Source organism: Sinohyriopsis cumingii, chromosome 16 (assembly GCF_028554795.1).
Source record: "Sinohyriopsis cumingii isolate HCF-2022 chromosome 16, ASM2855479v2, whole genome shotgun sequence".
NCBI lineage: Eukaryota > Metazoa > Mollusca > Bivalvia > Unionida > Unionidae > Sinohyriopsis > Sinohyriopsis cumingii.
This window is the reverse complement of record NC_142976.1, coordinates 71,179,115-71,197,157: the sequence shown is the minus strand read 5'-3', so window position 1 is coordinate 71,197,157 and position 18,043 is coordinate 71,179,115. Positions and strand designations below refer to the sequence as shown.

The 18,043-nt window shown below is 35.4% G+C and overlaps 1 long non-coding RNA gene across 3 annotated transcripts; it reads right to left on the bottom strand.

Moving 5' to 3' along the window:
• Positions 1–4,503: 4,503 nt before the first annotated feature.
• On the bottom strand, positions 4,504–16,559 carry LOC149780751 (uncharacterized). Of its 3 annotated transcripts, XR_016415133.1 has the most exons (5): positions 16,427–16,559; positions 11,278–11,336; positions 8,875–8,928; positions 5,579–5,821; positions 4,504–5,422 (listed from the first exon to the last, which is right to left on the bottom strand). It is a non-coding gene; the product is annotated as an uncharacterized LOC149780751 (long non-coding RNA). The 3 variants fall into 3 exon arrangements; XR_016415131.1 differs by having other exon boundaries at positions 4,504–5,821; XR_016415132.1 differs by having other exon boundaries at positions 4,504–5,821; positions 16,406–16,536.
• Positions 16,560–18,043: the final 1,484 nt, after the last annotated feature.

Here is an 18,043-nt window from a genome sequence, read left to right as displayed (position 1 = left end):
ATCAGCTAACATTTGATGATGATAGGGTTGTCCTCAGATGGTTGAGGCAAAGGAGCTTTAAAATGACAGTTCCATACAACCCATTAAAAAAAAGTACTTTGACTTACCTTCAGGCACAAGTAAAAAGTGCATTGCAGGCGAGGTTCCCTTGGAACCATCCCACACATCGCAATAATCAACAAAATCACTTCTGCATTCGTATGACTTTCTTATCACAAAATAATTAAAAAAATTACAATGTAGAAAACGTTTTCCATGCGACCATTAAGAACTTTGCCAAGTGAGGTTTTGCAAGATGAAAAATATGAAAAGCAACGTTCGTTTTCACAAAATCTCCGTTTGAGTATCCGATCTCTTGATTATCGGCTGAATTGGACTTACAGTTCGGTTCATCGGGAGAGTCTACAGTAATTTTTGGCCGAGAGAAAGAGATGTTCACTGCCGTCGTCGAAGAATTGAGAGGTTGCTGTACTGTTCGGGGAGCATTCGGCTGCAGCCAAATGGGCTCGTATCGTTGCTTACAATTTAACTGTCATAGATGTACTATAGTTATTATATAGTACATGTATGACAGGTAAATTGTAAGCAATGATACGAGCCCCTGTGGCTGCAGATCGATGCTCGATATCGTCGTCGTTGGAGGTTGCTTTAAGTGTTGGGAAGGCATTCAGTGTCCACCATATCTATAACGGTATCCGATGTCACGTCTATTCCAGTCAAGTACATCTGTGTTGTCGATTTTTTTCATTAGACAAAGTGGTTTGTTGAAATTGTTTGGCGGAAGCCTTATATGTATGCGTCCACGTGATTGTTAGACTTTCCCGTAGATTTTTTTTACGATCCTACCCACCACTTTCCTATTGATAGCGTTAGAGGACACTTTTGCATACAACTGTTGGATAGTAATACCTAGGTGGCGGGTTTAAAAAAACAAGCATGTTTTAAAGTGCGTAAAATTGAACATTTTTGTGAATAACTACATAATGTAAGTGACAAGTGTCACTAGCTAGTTCATTATATTTAGTCACTATAATCCTGTTGTCCAACGTTTCCTTTCGTGTCTAAATTGTAATATAGTCAAGTTAATATCATTTATATGGCTGCATGCAGCCTAAGAATAATATTATTATTCTCGCGACAGCGACAAAAATTATTTATTTCTTTATTCAGGTTATAATTAATTACTTAAACGATAATTAAGAAACATGATAATTGCCTTTAAAAAAATTATGCGAAAAAAACCTGATTCTGAATTATCGTCTCGCTTTGACACGCCTACTTTCAACTGACTCGAAGCTGACCTCGTCCGAAGTTTGGGAATTTGGACATGCGAGGTTATACTGAACATCAATAACTAAAAGAAATATTCAAGCGAGCAGACGACATTCAAACACACACCACATACAGAGCTAGCCTGTCAAGTGGGCAACATGTACTGTAGATAAACTAAATATTTAAACTCCGAACACCATACACTTTTGATAAAGCATTCTACATAAAATAAGGTAATATTTTTATACCAAGAACTTAGATAAATATGCCAATTTTTTTTTGCCAAGGACTTAGATAAATATACAGATTTCACATTTAAAACATAAACGATTTGTGTTAATAGATTAGAACTAATTAACTTAAGTTTCTTTTTTTAAAAAAAAAACGATGTTGCATACTCTAATCATGCAAGTATCCTTTATTTGATATTGTGAAAGAAATTGGTATTGATCTAATCTTTTACAAAATTTGATAAAATCGTAGCTACGATAATCGTTGAAAGTTTGAGGTGAGAATTTTCGAAATATTCAATTCCAATCCAAGCAAGCATCGGCTTATATTTATTCTAAAATATAGCTTGTGTGCAACCTATTTCTTTTCAGTATTTTCAACCAACATGTGTAATTTCAATGATCCTAAAATATCTTTTTTGGCCTAATTATCCTTTGTACACACCATATACATTTCCCATTGATTGAGAACCTTCATGTCATGCCCTCATCATTTCATCATTATGCTCTGTGGTAACAAACTTCTTATAATACACAAAATCTTTATTATAACTGTGGCGCTATATAGCCTTAAAGCACACCATAAAATCAACAACAATCATTTAATCTTTAACCTAAATCATCTTGAACAATGCAACAGCAAATTAAAAAAAGAACAAAAAAATACTCAAGTGTTTTTAAATCCTTTTTTTGATAGTCTTCACTTTTAGCTCATCTCGGCCAAACAACTGCAAATTTTTAATCAAAGACTAAAATGTCATCATGGACTTGTAATACATTTTAACAATATTCCATATTTAGCCTCTCCAGACTAAAACGGTACAGTACTCAATTAGCAGCTTGTCGTGCATACATGGGAGAAATAATCTCGTTACACAGCCATGCATCACTGAACCAACTGCAATGACTACTGGAACAGTTTGGGTAACCAATAGACTGGTCCTAGCTAATTTCTGTACTGCATTGATAAAACACAAAGTACCTTCTTGTTTCTTTTTCTCAATCTTTTATATATAAATCTGTTTCCGAAACTGGTAGATTAATTCTAAAGTGGTATGTACAGTAGATGACCTTAAATACAGTATTTTATTCAATCACTAGTAGAATAACATGTATGTTAAGCCAAGTGAGCACTAATAATAGGTAACCCAGGCAATCTGTTCCCCATTTATAGGTCACATGCTTCAACTTGTAAACAAAGTTGACAGCTTTCAATAGTACTATGATAAATAGATGCTCTTCATACATGGGGATAACTACTAATAATTCACCAGTCTTTCAACAGTATAACAGTAAATATCTGCTTTTCATCAATGCAATCAAACTTTTCTCAGGCACATTAGATTCTTTCTCTTTTCCAAAAAGCCCAAATGTGCACCTCACTTAGAATACAAGAGGGGACCAGTCTGAAATTAGGTTGGTTCCAGGCATTGGGCTGTTGGATTGTTTGAGTACAGCTCTCTCATTTGTACTAAGAAGACAGAAAATATATATGTTAAGTGGTTACTTATATTCTGAAATATTGCATTACATGCTCATATTTTTCTCCATTAACTTTAAATTGTCGGAATTGTGCAGTATTTCTCCATAATACACTGCTTCAATCTGCACATGAAAAAAAAATAGCACTGTATGTTAGAAACTACTTTTTACTGTAAACAAACAATGTACGGTCATGTAGCAAATAAAGGGGCCTTCAATTTACCTGTTGATGAGTTCACTGAGTCACAAAAGAAATTTTCCATTGAGCAAATGACATGTGCAGCAATAGCTTTTAAGTTTATGACAACACGAGAACATGCAGTATAGAAATCAATGATCATTTAAACACTTATTAAAGAGAAACGTTCACCATGATTTGCAAATAGAATGGCTCAGACTATGAACCGTGATCTCTAGAATCTACCAAAAATAGCCTGAGAGGCATACTAAGGCCAAAGGCTATCGAATCTCTCTCAGAGTATTCCAATTTTATAAGTTATTTTATTCACTAAATTACGACACAAAATGCAACTGAAGGTGAAATTTGGAAGAAAACCAAGAATCTCAGTGTTAATAAGCCAAACAATAAAGAAGCCTGAAATGGACTCACTGTCTCTAGTAGCTATGATGTTGTAGCCTCAACTTGATTTTGTTGTGGTCGAGGCTACGAACTTATCCCATATCATTTAATGGAGCCAAAAAATCATCACTAAAGTCAGAAAAACAAATAGTGTAGAAATCTACTACATAAGTATAATCATGTGAAAGAAGTTTGGCTTATTTTGAATTTATTAAGCCCTTAGATGATAAAATAAATTGGCATGGTTACACTAACCTCACAGTCTCTGCCATTACAGATAATGCAAGCCTCTTGCAGTGACCCCTTTTCTATATAAGGCTTGCCAGACCATATCTGGATAATCTACGCTATGTTATTTTATAAATCAAGTGGCAAACAAATGGCTTCTTGGTGGAATTTCAAAGTTGCAGATAAACCATATTTACTTTTAATGCACAAAATTTCTGACTCAAACTGTGTCATATTTTTACTAAGATTTGTTTATATTTCCAAATAACGCATCAATGTCTTATACGGCACACAAACAAACGAGGCTAAGAATGGAAGTAATATGAACTAATATGGCGGACGATCTAAACGAAAATATATTATATAAGAAAGGTAAACAAGATTTTACAACTATTTCTACAATGATCTGCAATACTGGACAAAGAAATATGTAAACTTATAGCTGTCAGAAAAGCAAAATCAGTATATAATAAAAGGCTTACTACATTTGTATAGGAAAATATGAATTCATTTCTTCTGAGCAACACTATACTCTTAACTTTGTGCAGTATAGCTCAGAAAAACTCAATCATATTTCCCCATACAAATATAGTAACATATAAGTATCTAAATGTTTTGGTTATTTGTGTACCTAAGACACACCAAATACATCTTGGTTATAAATATACATGGAATAAACGAACAAAAGAAACATTACACAAAATAACATACTAAACATTCATTGTGCTTTTATTGAATCTTCGAAGATAAAACTCGTGTACTCAAGACAGTATTATATCAACTTAGTATTCATATGTTGATAAATATATGAAGTTTCAATGAGAGCATCATTCAGAAAAAACAGTCTGAGCTTATATACTACTGAAAAAGTGGATTATACGGGATAGTTAACAAGGTGTGGATGTATAAAACTGTTCACAGTATATAACTCTTACAAACATGGTAAATGTATACTTATAGCATAGAAAACAAAAATTATGTTTAAAAAAATTAAAGATGCTATTTATTTACTTCAGTATAATGTTAACAAATTTTCTGATCGGCAAAAATGCAAAGATATCACATGTCAGATAAAATTCCTTGCTATACTGTGAAGTTTACTCTAAGAATCCCCAAGCATAAAGTTTGACTTGATCCTTAGAAATGCTGATAGTCAACTACCTGCCAGTACCCTAACATCTCGATGAAACTGTCAAAGTCTTAAATACTGAGTTCATGTTTGTGAAATATTCTTCAACCTGTCAGCAAAACATATGATGCATTCAAGATTCTGTCCGTGGGTATCAAAAGTGCTTGTTTGTGATATATTCATCAACCTGTCAGCATAACATATGATGCATCCAAGATTCTTGTCCGTGGGTATCAAAAGTGCTTGTTTGTGATATATTCTTCAACCTGTCAGCATAACATATGATGCATCCAAGATTCTGTCCTTGGGTATCAAAAGTGCTTGTTTGTGATATATTCTTCAACCTGACAGCAAAATATATGATGCATCCAAGATTCTGTCCTTGGGTATCAAAAGTGCTTGTTTGTGATATATTCTTCAACCTGTCAGCATAACATATGATGCATCCAAGATTCTTGTCCGTGGGTATCAAAAGTGCTTGTTTGTGATATATTCTTCAACCTGTCAGCATAACATATGATGCATCCAAGATTCTGTCCTTGGGTATCAAAAGTGCTTGTTTGTGATATATTCTTCAACCTGACAGCAAAATATATGATGCATCCAAGATTCTGTCCTTGGGTATCAAAAGTGCTTGTTTGTGATATATTCTTCAACCTGACAGCAAAATATATGATGTATCTAAGATTCTATCCTTGGGTATCAAATAATTTAATTATTAAATTATAATGGACTTTGTTAACAGTTTGGTTCAAACAAATTAGTAAACTTAGTAAAATTTATATTTTTTTATCTGGATTCTCATTAATCCTTTTTTGGTCCGGGGTGTTCCTTTCTATATGCTTCTGCAAATTCCTTTATTTTATTCCATATTTCTCTAGGGTCATCAGCTTTAGGTACCTGAAAAAAAGATTACATATATTTTTTAGCAACTGAGGTACAGTATATACAAAAATAAGCACATATGTTCTTGTATTAACAAGCCCTTAGATGTGTGTGCAAAACTGATTAGAGTCTGCAAACATAATGATTAAATGCAAAGGAAAAAATACAAGTAATAAGATTTGAGTCATTTTTCAGCTTGAACTATAACAATTCTCATATGTTTGCTGCACATTTTTACAAGCCAAGAATTTGTTCTGAAATTCAGGATGTAATACTGTGACAATATATATGCTGTCAATAAGTTATCTAAGAAATTTAGGATGCAAATATGATGAATTTGCCAAATTTGCTTGTTATTGTTGTTAGGTTTAACGCCATTTTTCAGCACAAGATAGGCTATACATGGTGGCCAGTATTAATGGTGGAGGAAGAACCCAGGAAAACCCTGGAAAGAAACACCGACCCACGAGAAGCTACTGGCAAGCTTTTCACATACCAACATAAGCCGAACCTACACAGACAGAGGTGAGATGGCAGTGATCTGTAATGGTAAGCGCTTTAGACCACTCAGCCACTCGGGGCCCTGCCAAATTTGCAAAAATTAACATTGTTATTGTATCAAGTGTTACAGTACTAGTATTTTATAATTTCAATCACATGCAGTAGTGAAAATATACATAAATCATAACAGGAATTTTTGCCTTAAGACTTCTCGACAGACAGATGTTAATTATTACTAGGAATGTTTGCCATAAGAATTCTTGACAGAAAGACGATAATTATTAACTGGAATGGAATGTTTGCCACAAGACCTCCTGACAGAAAGACAATAATTATTACAGGAAATGTTTGCCATAAGACCTCCTGACAGAAGGACAATAATTATTAAAGACCTCTGGACAGAAAGACATTAATTATTACTAGGAATGGAATGTTTGCCATAAGACCTCCTGACAGAAAGACAATAATTATTATTTGGAATGGAATGTTTGCCACAGGACCGCCTGACTGAAAGACAATAATTATTATAGGAAATGATTGCTGTAAGACCTCCTGACAGAAAGACAATAATTATTACAGGAAATGTTAAGTCCTCCTAACAGAAAGACAATAATTATTACAGGAAATGTTTGTTGTAAGACCTCCTAACAGAAAGACGATAATTATTACTAGGAATAGGATGTTTAAAGTAAGACCTGACAGAAAGGCAATAATAATTATACAAAATGCCTGCCATAAGACCTCCTGAAAGAAAGACAATTATTACAGGAAATGATTGCTGTAATACCTCCTGACAGAAGTCAATTATTATAGGAATGTTTGCTGTATGATCTGACAGAAAGACAATTAATTTTGGTTTACATATGATACTTAGTTTCTGTCATCATGAATTCAATCCTGAGGGTCAATTAGAATTTCATCACCCTTGTATTTCAAAAATTACCTAACTTAAAACATTATCTGATTGATAGTGGACTCTCTATTAAGGCTGTAAAGTTTACATATGCACAAAATAATCAAAACAATGCCATTTAATCTAATCAACTTTTAAGCTCATCCTTTCCTTTAATCTGTATACTGAAAGCCGACACGTTTATATAAAATCTTTTGACAATATGCATGTCATGGCATGCTCAACTTGCAATTGTTTCATTTGCTGTATGTCTTTTACCTCTTAGGGGCCATCCATTTAGTATGTATAAAAAATCTGGCAAAGCTTGACCCCACCTACACATGCATAAGTTTTTACACACACCCACCTGCGTATATATGCTTGATGCAAACCCGTCTCCCCCCAAATTCTATATAACAGCCTATATTTAATCCATGCAGAAACCATAAATGATTAATAATATTAATGTGTTTAATAAAACAGATAGTCCACTGATGTTGAATGTTTGGCTGAATCAAAGAAATAAGCTGCATAACTTTAAACAATTTGTCTAGTGTCTGCTAAAATTCAAACTCCAACTGAACCCTGGTTACGTATTAGACATATTATTATTTCGGTTTCACCGCCACCCCATTTCATATGAATACATACATTATCAGTAGACACCCCCCATATGCAAGCATATGCATTTGGGTTAACCCGCCTCCCCCCTTCATGTGTACATACTAAATGGATGGCCCCTTACTAAAACAGGATTCAGTTTGTCAGATATGTCTATTAAAGTTGAATATATCTGCCAGTTTAGGTAAAGCGTCCTTAGAATTGTTGTGATATTATTTCATACTGCTACATATATATGTACATGATTTTAAAAAAGTCTTTGCAACTGACGCTGAAACTGAAATCTCAACACATTTAATTGCAATCCACCATAAACGATGTTTAATGCATAATAACTAAACTAAGTTGATAGAGAAACTCACTTTTTGAAAAAAGGTAGACCTTTACTTTCTATTGAGCCCTCTGCATGTCACACACTCTTTAAAAGCGGTTCATACTTTAATGTTCATTTTCAGTGCAAAGAGTGGCGAGTGGCCTAAAGCACTCTCCGTTACGGATCACTGCCATCTCACCTCTGTCTGTGTGGGTTCGAGTCTAGGATTCGACCAATGTGGGTATGTGAGAAAGCTTGCCAGTAGCTTCTAGTATGTCGGTGGTTCTTCCCGGGTTCTTCCTCCACCATTAATACTGGCCGCCATAAATAGCATCTCGTGTGCTGAAAAATGGCATTAAACCCCACAACTACAACAGTGCAAAGAACAAAAGAAGAAAATTTATAAAAGAATTTTGTTCCATTTGATATGATGAGTAAACTACAATGAATGTTAATAGTTACTGTATATACTCACTTATAAGTCGAGACAAACAGCAAACGACAAAGCTCCTGATAGCATATTGTGCCAGCCAATCAGGGTCTATGTTGTTTGTTCTGCAGATTACTCCTATCAAACTGCACAGACTCAGATCTGCCAAAGCATTATGCAGTGGCACATCTGGGTCTGTGTAGTCTACAGTTGACACATCTTATAAGCAAGTACACAAGGTAACTAATAAATATTACTGCACCTGCAAAGAGTATTCATTATAGAAATAAAATGAACATGTTAATACTTACCTTATAATTTTGATCTAAGTATATACCAGCATATATCCCTATAGCAAATGACACCTGCAAAAGTGAAAATTCTGTTGTTTAAAATATTTAAAAGGGCTAAAAAATATGATGTTAATAAACGTGTCATCATGAAACGTTTGTAAAAAAAAAAATTAAACAGAAGCAATAGAAATGAAATAAATCTTTGATACAGCTGTGATAAAGTCTACATAGGAATTATGTATTTTGTAACTGTTCACACATGTAATCATTAAGGCAGATTATTGTGTCCAACATGTTTGAAATTAATATGGTGACTCTATTACACTGTCTGCAGAAGCATGCATTGACACATACATGTACATTATGTTGTGCAACTCCTCCCATTCTGATTAAGACAGGGACTTCAAAACTTTTAATTGATATCATCTATGATAGCCATGCTATTGGTCACCTATCCTCAAGATAATCAATTATTACATAGTTATGATCACTTATGTCTGAGGGACTTCTGGGTTACATCAGTATCATCAATTATGACTGTGGGACTTCAGGATTACATAGATATGATCAGGATTACATAGATATGACCAAATATGCCAATGGGACTTCAGGCATACATAGGTATAATCACTGATGCCATTGAGACTTCAGGGAACATAAATATGATTGATTCTGCCAATGACATTCTTTTTTTATTTTTTAACTAATTCTTTATTAACAGTTTGACTGCTGGGTTGGGGAATACCATCCCAAGATCACCTTACAATCAAAACATTTCTGGTTATCAATTAATCTAGGGACAATAAATAATACACAGAAAAGGAAAAGACACACAGGTATGCATGCATATTGCATGCAATCTCACTTGATACAAATTGGACAGGCTGATTTTGGATCATGACATTTATGAATATGATCAAATATGCCAGCTGGACTTCAGGGTTACATCAGTACAATCAATTACGCCAATGGGACTTCAGGGTTACAGCTGTATGATCAGTTATGCCAGTTGGACTTCAGGGTTACATCAATATGATGAGTTATGCCAGCTGGAATTCAGGGTTACATCAGTATGATCAGTTATGCCAGTTGGACTTTAGGGTTACATCTGTATGATCAGTTATGCCAGTTGGACTTCAGGGTTACATTAGTATGATGAGTTATGCCAGTTGGAATTAAGGGTTACATCAGTATGATCAGTTATGCCAATGGAACGTCAGGGTTACAGCAGTATGATCAGTTATGCCAATGGAACTTCAGGGTTACATCTGAATGATCAGTTATGCCAGTTGGACTTCAGGGTTACATCAGTATGATGAGTTATGCCAGTTGGACTTTAGGGTTACATCTGTATGATCAGTTATGCCAGCTGGACTTCAGGGTTACATTAGTATGATGAGTTATGCCATTTGGACTTTAGGGTTACATCAGTATGATCAATTATGCCAGTTGGACTTCAGGGTTACATCAGTATAATGAGTTATGCCATTTGGACTTTAGGGTTACATCAGTATGATCAGTTATGCCAGTTGGACTTCAGGGTTACATCAGTATGATCAGTTATGCCAGCTGGACTTCAGGGTTACATCAGTATGATCAGTTATGCCAGCTGGACTTTAGGGTTACATCAGTATGATCAGTTATGCCAGTTGGACTTTAGGGTTACATCAGTATGATCAGTTATGCCAGTTAGACTTCAGGGTTACATCAGTATGATCAGTTATGCCAGCTGGACTTCAGGGTTACATCAGTATGATCAGTTATGCCAGCTGGACTTCAGGGTTACATCAGTATGATCAGTTATGCCAGTTGGACTTCAGGGTTACATCAGTATGATCAGTTATGCCAGTTAGACTTCAGGGTTACATCAGTATGATCAGTTATGCCAGCTGGACTTCAGGGTTACATCAGTATGATCAGTTATGCCAGCTGGACTTCAGGGTTACATTAGTATGATCAGTTATGCCAGTTGGACTTTAGGGTTACATCAGTATGATCAGTTATGCCAGTTAGACTTCAGGGTTACATCAGTATGATGAGTTATGCCAGCTGGACTTCAGGGTTAAATCAGTATGATCAGTTATGCCAACTGGACTTCAGGGTTACATCAGTATGATCAGTTATGCCAGTGGGACTTCAGGGTTATTATATACAAAGATCAATTATGCCAGTGGGAGTTCTGGGTCACTACATAGGCATGATATTTCATGAGTTAATTACTGTTTTTGTTGAATTATATTCTTGTTCAATGAAAAGTGAATTGATTCTCCAATATTATCAAATACATCCTTTTAACTGAATTACATTCACATCATATTAAACAAACATTCTGGACAAAAAAATAATTTCTTGGTGTGCTCATGAAAATGTGAATGCTAAACTTATTCCACAAAGTGAGGGCCAATTTAACATAATTATTACCAGTTTTCCAAACACCATTCTCAGTTTGTGTCTCTGCTTTCCCTGCTATTTTTTTTAACCTACAAATAAACAAGATATTTCAAAGTAAAATCACTGAAAATACATACAACATGCATAATGCACAGGTAAGACATTTCAAAGTAAAATCATTGAAAATACATACAACATGCATAATGCACAGGTAAAGGTAATATGAAAAGTTTATGAGAAACAAACAAATGAGGACAGAGTCAGTGCTGTATAGGGGTTGAGAAATAATGCAGCCAACATGATTATGCTTGGAATCAACTTAATCTGGTCACATGACTTCTAAGTTCTGAATCAAGGTGTTTTTGTAGTACTTATTAGTATTTTGTAATAGGTACGAGTATATGGGTTAAAATCCATCTTCGCTAGCCAAGGTTCTGATGTGTTAACCCTATCTACACCTTGGCGGATCATACAGATATTTCAGAGCTTTGTCCTAGTGACAGCTATTGGATGTCAGGAGTTGTTTCCGTTAGTATGTAACACCAACTAACCAACAGCGCGTAACAGCGGTGCGTTGTATGTAGGCTGAAAATGGTGGAAGCAACGGACTTAAAAAGGATACTTTTTAACATGGAAAATAAGACTATATACTGGAGAGAAGCCATTACGTGCATATTTTAGGGATAGGATGTATCTGTACAAACACAGACAGACAGTGGATAATTGCTTATTTATGAATCGATTCCAGTTGTATGCTCCACTTTTCTTGATCGTGCAGGATGTGTTAAAATCTGAACAACTTGATTTTGATTGGATGCAATTCCCAGACCCAAAGCACCAAAATATCAGAATGATCTGCCAAGGTGTAGGTTGCACATAGCAAGCTGCAATGTATTTGCAGGGATGACTTAACCAGTCAGTAATTTTTAAGTGGACTTGTACAGAGTGTTTGTAATAATGCCTTACTGTCTGATAGACTTTGACATATTGTTGTAAATGGACAATTTCAAAATATCATATATAATCGCTTATATAAGTTGTTGAAGTGCAAACAACAAAGATCCTGATCTGCCAGAGCATAATGTACCTGCAGACCAGGGTATATGTTGTTTGCTCTATTGATTACTCCTAGCAAACAACAAAGATCCTGATCTGCCAAAGCATAATGTATCTGCAGACCAGGGTATATGTTGTTTGCTCTATTTATTACTCCTATCAAACAACAAAGATCCTGATCTGCCAGAGCATAATGTATCTGCAGACCAGGGTATATGTTGTTTCCTCTATTGATTACTCCTAGCAAACAACAAAGACCAAGATCTCATTACAATTATACGACGGCAGATCTGTCTGTGCAGTTTGCACTTTTGCTCATCTTATAAGTTGGTATATATATGGTAATATCAAGTCTAAATGGTCTTTCAAATAACTTCTTATCATGACCTTCGCTTGCATTTTTGGTGTTACCAGCAAAAGGTTTTCCATGATCACACATTTGTTGTTGTTGTTGTTGTTGTGTAGGGTTTAACGCCATTTTTCAACACACAATAGGATATACAGCATTAATGGTGGAAGAAGAACCCAGGAAAACCCAGGAAAGAACCACCGACCCACGAGAAGCTACTGGCAAGATTTCTCACATACCCACATTGGCTGAATCCGAGACTCGAACCCACGCAGACAGAGGTGAGATGGCAGTGATCTGTAACGGAGAGTGCTTTAGACCACTCGCCCACTCAGGACCCCACTATATTTGTTCCCTATATAATTTTACAAGTTTACATCTGCTTATAACTTCTGTAATTTGAAGATGAGAGACTGGGTTTTTTTAAGGAAATGGAATATATCTCAGGCTCATTTTAAAATCTTTTCAATACCAATATCTTCCTTATATATATGTATGTACGTATATGTGTGCGTGTGTATATATATATATATATATATATATATATATATATATATATATATATATATATATATATATATATATATTTATTTATATATATATATACAGTGGTACCTCGGGTTACGAACTTAATTCGTTCCAGAACTCGGTTCGTAACCCGAAACATTCGTAACCCGAAACATTGAAATCAATGAAATAGAGACAATCCGTTTCAAGATGAAAGAATCGTTCTTTCTTATTAACATCCGGTCGTTTACCTGACAAAACGCAAAGAATACGTGTACTTCACATATTAAATAAAGAGAAAGAAAACAACCAATAAAATTAAATGTAAAATAAAAAAAGATTTAGTCCATCTTTCTTACCAAGAAAACGATCATGGGAAATTTGTCACTTTGTTTGCTATTCTGAATCATTAGTTTCAGGAGTTTCTTGTTGCTGTTTCTTGGCAGCCAACTGGGAATCTTTCTGCACCAAGAAACTATCAAGGGAAATTTGTCGCTTCCTTTGCTGGAGAATCTTTCTGAAGTGGGCCATCACGTTATCATTCATCAGGTTTACTGCCCTGTTAGCAACAAGTTTGTTTGGATGATGGTTCACAATGAAGTCTTCGATGTCTGCCCACTTGCTGCAAATTTCTTTAATCCTGGCAGTTGAAACGGTCACTGGCTCCTCATCATCGGACGACTGCTCCTCCTTTAATGTCTTTAGCTGTTCATTCTGAAGATCCACAAGCTCATCTGTAGTGAGCTCTCCACTGTGGTCCTCAATCAGCTCCTCTAAGTTGTTGCCATCGACTTCCAGGCCCATTTTTTTTGCCCAAAGACACAATCTCATCCACTACATCTGTTGCGTCTGCCTCTAATCCTTCAAACTCTTCTCTCTCTGGTACACACGATGGCCAAACTTTCTTCCAGGCAGACTTCAAGGTACGGGTGGAGACATCATTCCAGGCCTTGTCAATGAGGTTGATGCAGTGGAGGATGCTGAAGTGGTCTTTCCAGTAATCTCTCAGAGTCAATTCGGTGTCATTAGTGACCTGAAAACACCTTGAGAAGAGCTCCTTTGTGTACAGTTTCTTGAAGTTGGAGATGACTTGCTGGTCCATGGGTTGAAGCTGAGGAGTGGTGTTGGGAGTTAGTACTGCATGGCCTTCGTTTGTACTGTACGCGATCATTTGTCTCCAAAGTTAAACCTTTCTCTCTCTCTCTCTCGCCTTCATTCGTAACCCGAGGCACTGTTCGTTACCCGAGACAAAAAATTTTCGAAGTTGTTGTTCGTAACCCGAATTGTTCGTGACCTGAGGCGTTCGTAACCCGAGGTACCACTGTATATACATACATACACATATATATATATATATATATATATATATATATATATATATATATATATATATATATATATATAAGAGAAGCACATGTAGGTCTGGGATTAGGATGAATAAATGTGATTTGTGGTGTGATTTGGATTTTTAACATAGCTTTAACAATTTTTCAGTCATATTGCTATGATGTGTGCAGTGTGAAAGTTGCCACAGACATGTAGCATGATGTCACACTCAGACACATTATCCTGACACCACACCGACCAGTCCTAACAATAACCTCTTAACGCTGAACGCCAAGCAAGGCAGCTGTTAGTACCATTTTTATAGGTCTGGTAACAAAACTTGAAAACAGGTCCATTTCTTTTGTGAGAATTTGAATATATTCGAGAAAAGACATCAGAATACATAATGTCTGACTTAAACATTATGACTTTACTTTGTAGAAAAGCATTGTTATTGGTTGCCAGTTGTGTGAGATATTCCTGAATATTTGACTTTTGTTACTATGTTATTCGACATCAAAACACGCTACACAGTACCATTAGTTAGGCAGTAAGATCCAGATGCTTAAAACATAAATATCAGCTTGTTTGTGACTGTTGGAGTGTTTGGGTAGCGAGCAAAAGAGGAACCTTAAACAACAAAATATGCGAACTAATTTCTTTGAATAGTTTTTGCCATGTTCTTTTGTATGGTATACCACTTTGTAGTTTGTTACTGTGGTCGAGTGAATAAAGTGTGATACCATGTTATTTTTTCCTTTAATTCATTATCAGATTAATTAGGATCAATTACCAAACTTCCATTGTTAATGGCGGGACCATAATTTGTGCTGTTAAATGAAATGCACAAAATCAGATGGATTCTTGTTATAGAAATGCACCTTTCCAACGCAGAAATTGACTCCATCTTCTCATGCTAATATTTTATGACTGTGTTTACAATGGCCACTGCTTTGATTCTACAGAACATCTGCTAAGTCAAGTCTTTATTAGGGAATGGCGTAAACAAATGCGGACTATTGATAACCGAAACTTAGTAGCCCATCGGACGATTAACATTACAATAGTTACTAGTCCGACAGGAAATCTGCTAGATTCAGGCTAGCTGACTACCGCTAATTTCGAGCCCTGTATTATGCCTATTGGAACTGTAAGCAATGTTTCATTTCATTCAATAAACATATCCCCCACATGAACCTAGATCAGCATACCTCAACTACATTCACATTTCAAATGTATGTCAATGGAACATGAAAATGCGTCCAACTGCTTGTGTCAGATTTTGATTCCACAGGGATAAAAACTGCACAGTAAGCATATTAATTACAATTCACATATCAATTTATGGACGAGTGTCCATATGGGCTGCCAAGTACGTGAGATATTCCTGAAACTTTGACTACAAGTTCCTGTGTAAACCGACATCGGAACACGCAATACAAGGCCGTTATTTGGGTAGTAAGACGTGGCACTAAAACATAAATAATACATGATACGTTTTACCACACGAGTCTGACGTTTTATCAATAAAGTACGGCGAAATCTCTGACAATATGAAATCCCTTTATCGGTAATATAAATAAACACTATTAACTATTAGTGTCAGACGCCTGTGGTTTTACACTGTAGGACTAATTTTGCCCTATGCACCTTTTGGGTGTCCAAATGACCTTCTGAAGGAATATGGATGCATACGAATCCAAATGAAGTGAACACTTGCCACTTAAAAATATATAAAATCAATTTCTAAAAAATGACACCTATTACTGAAATGAATCGGTGTTGAATGCCTATATCACCTGTGTGATTTGTACAATAAACGAGATAGATGCATGTAGATTAACACCATAAATATTAAATTAACGCCCTTTTAAAATAGTCAAGAATCAAACAGAATCGAAACATAATCAGAATCAATACCTGGTCAAACTATACAAATACCTAAGAGTCGTTGAGTTTATTCATAAGAGATTCACTTCCATTCAGTTTATGTCTTTAGTATCACTGGAGACAACCCGTTATAACAATCGGAACATCTTTGGCCTTTTCCATTACATACGAGCACAAAGCACCCCAAAACCGGATGTACATAAAGGCTGGAATTTTTACGTGCCCTCGAAACCGGGGTTAGTTTTTACTTCACAATAACTTCATTAACGTCACAATAACTTGCTGACTTTTCATTACAAAACATCAACGTAAACAATCGTTTCAGGCTATTAAAACCATCTCCATTTTATTGACTACAAAACTGCAAGAATAACATTAAAATTAAAAAAATTGCAGGTATTTAATTGATTGTTGAAATGTAGATGGGTGTTATCAATATTTATCATTTTGGCAGGGTTCAACTCTAAAGTTTCTATTTTTAACCTTCTGAGAGAGTGACCGGTACAATGGGGCTCTATTATTGCATACAATTTACCTACAAATCATACATGTACTAATATTAAGACTGTATGGTCTTAAAATAAGTAATAGAAAAGAGCGAAAACCAACAAGTTTTGTCAAATTCAATAAATAATTATTTCCCTAGAATAAAAAGTGAAAATATAACAGGAACTTACAGGATTATGAAATAAATCCCAAAGCAGTCCGAAAAGATTTATTACAAGTCCAAATGTATAAAGTACCTGCTGAATTCCAGTGGTATTCCAAATAATTTCCAAGGACAAGGACAAAATTCAATAACACATAATACATATTCATACAGAAGAATAAGAAAAAAACAACAGATACAAATTAAATGTACAAAATAATGACCTCATAAAATAAAAAGACTTATACACTAACGTTATATTGTACAGGGCCATCATTTAGAACGTACGCAAGATCTGGCAAAGCTTGACCCCTAACCCCTCTCTATACACACGCGTACTTTTTTGCACACACTCCATATGCGTACGTAAGCTTGATGTACTCACACCCTCCCCCCATTATATAAACGGTTTATATTTAATCCACGCAGAAACGACAAAGGATTAATAATATTAACGTGTTTAATAAAACAGTCCACCGACGTTGAATGTCTGGCTACATCAAAGAAATAAGCTGCGTTACTTTGAAAAGTTTGTCTCGTGTCGGCTATAATTCAAAGGCCGACTGAACCCAGTCGAACTGGTTACGTATTAGACAAATTATTATCGATGTTTTATCCCCCCCTCCATTTCATATGCCTACGTACATTATCAGTAGAACCCCAACCTCCCTACGCAAGCGTATGCATTTGGGTGAACCCTCCCTCTCCTACACGCGTACGTGCAAAATAAACATCCCCTAACTGTGAGCCAACTATATATGTGATTAAAATCATACAAGATGAATGAAACATAATGCACATGAAACAATATAATACTTCTAAACACATGAAAGTGCATCTGCAATTCGATTATCTTTTCTCTTGATGTGCCTGATATCAATATTATATTCCTGCAACATCAAACACTACTGCAATAATCTCTGATTTTTGTTTTTCATCTTGCCAGTGAAAGTAATGGGGTTGTGATCACTGAATACAATAATCGGATAAGGAACTGACATATATACACTTCAAAGTGT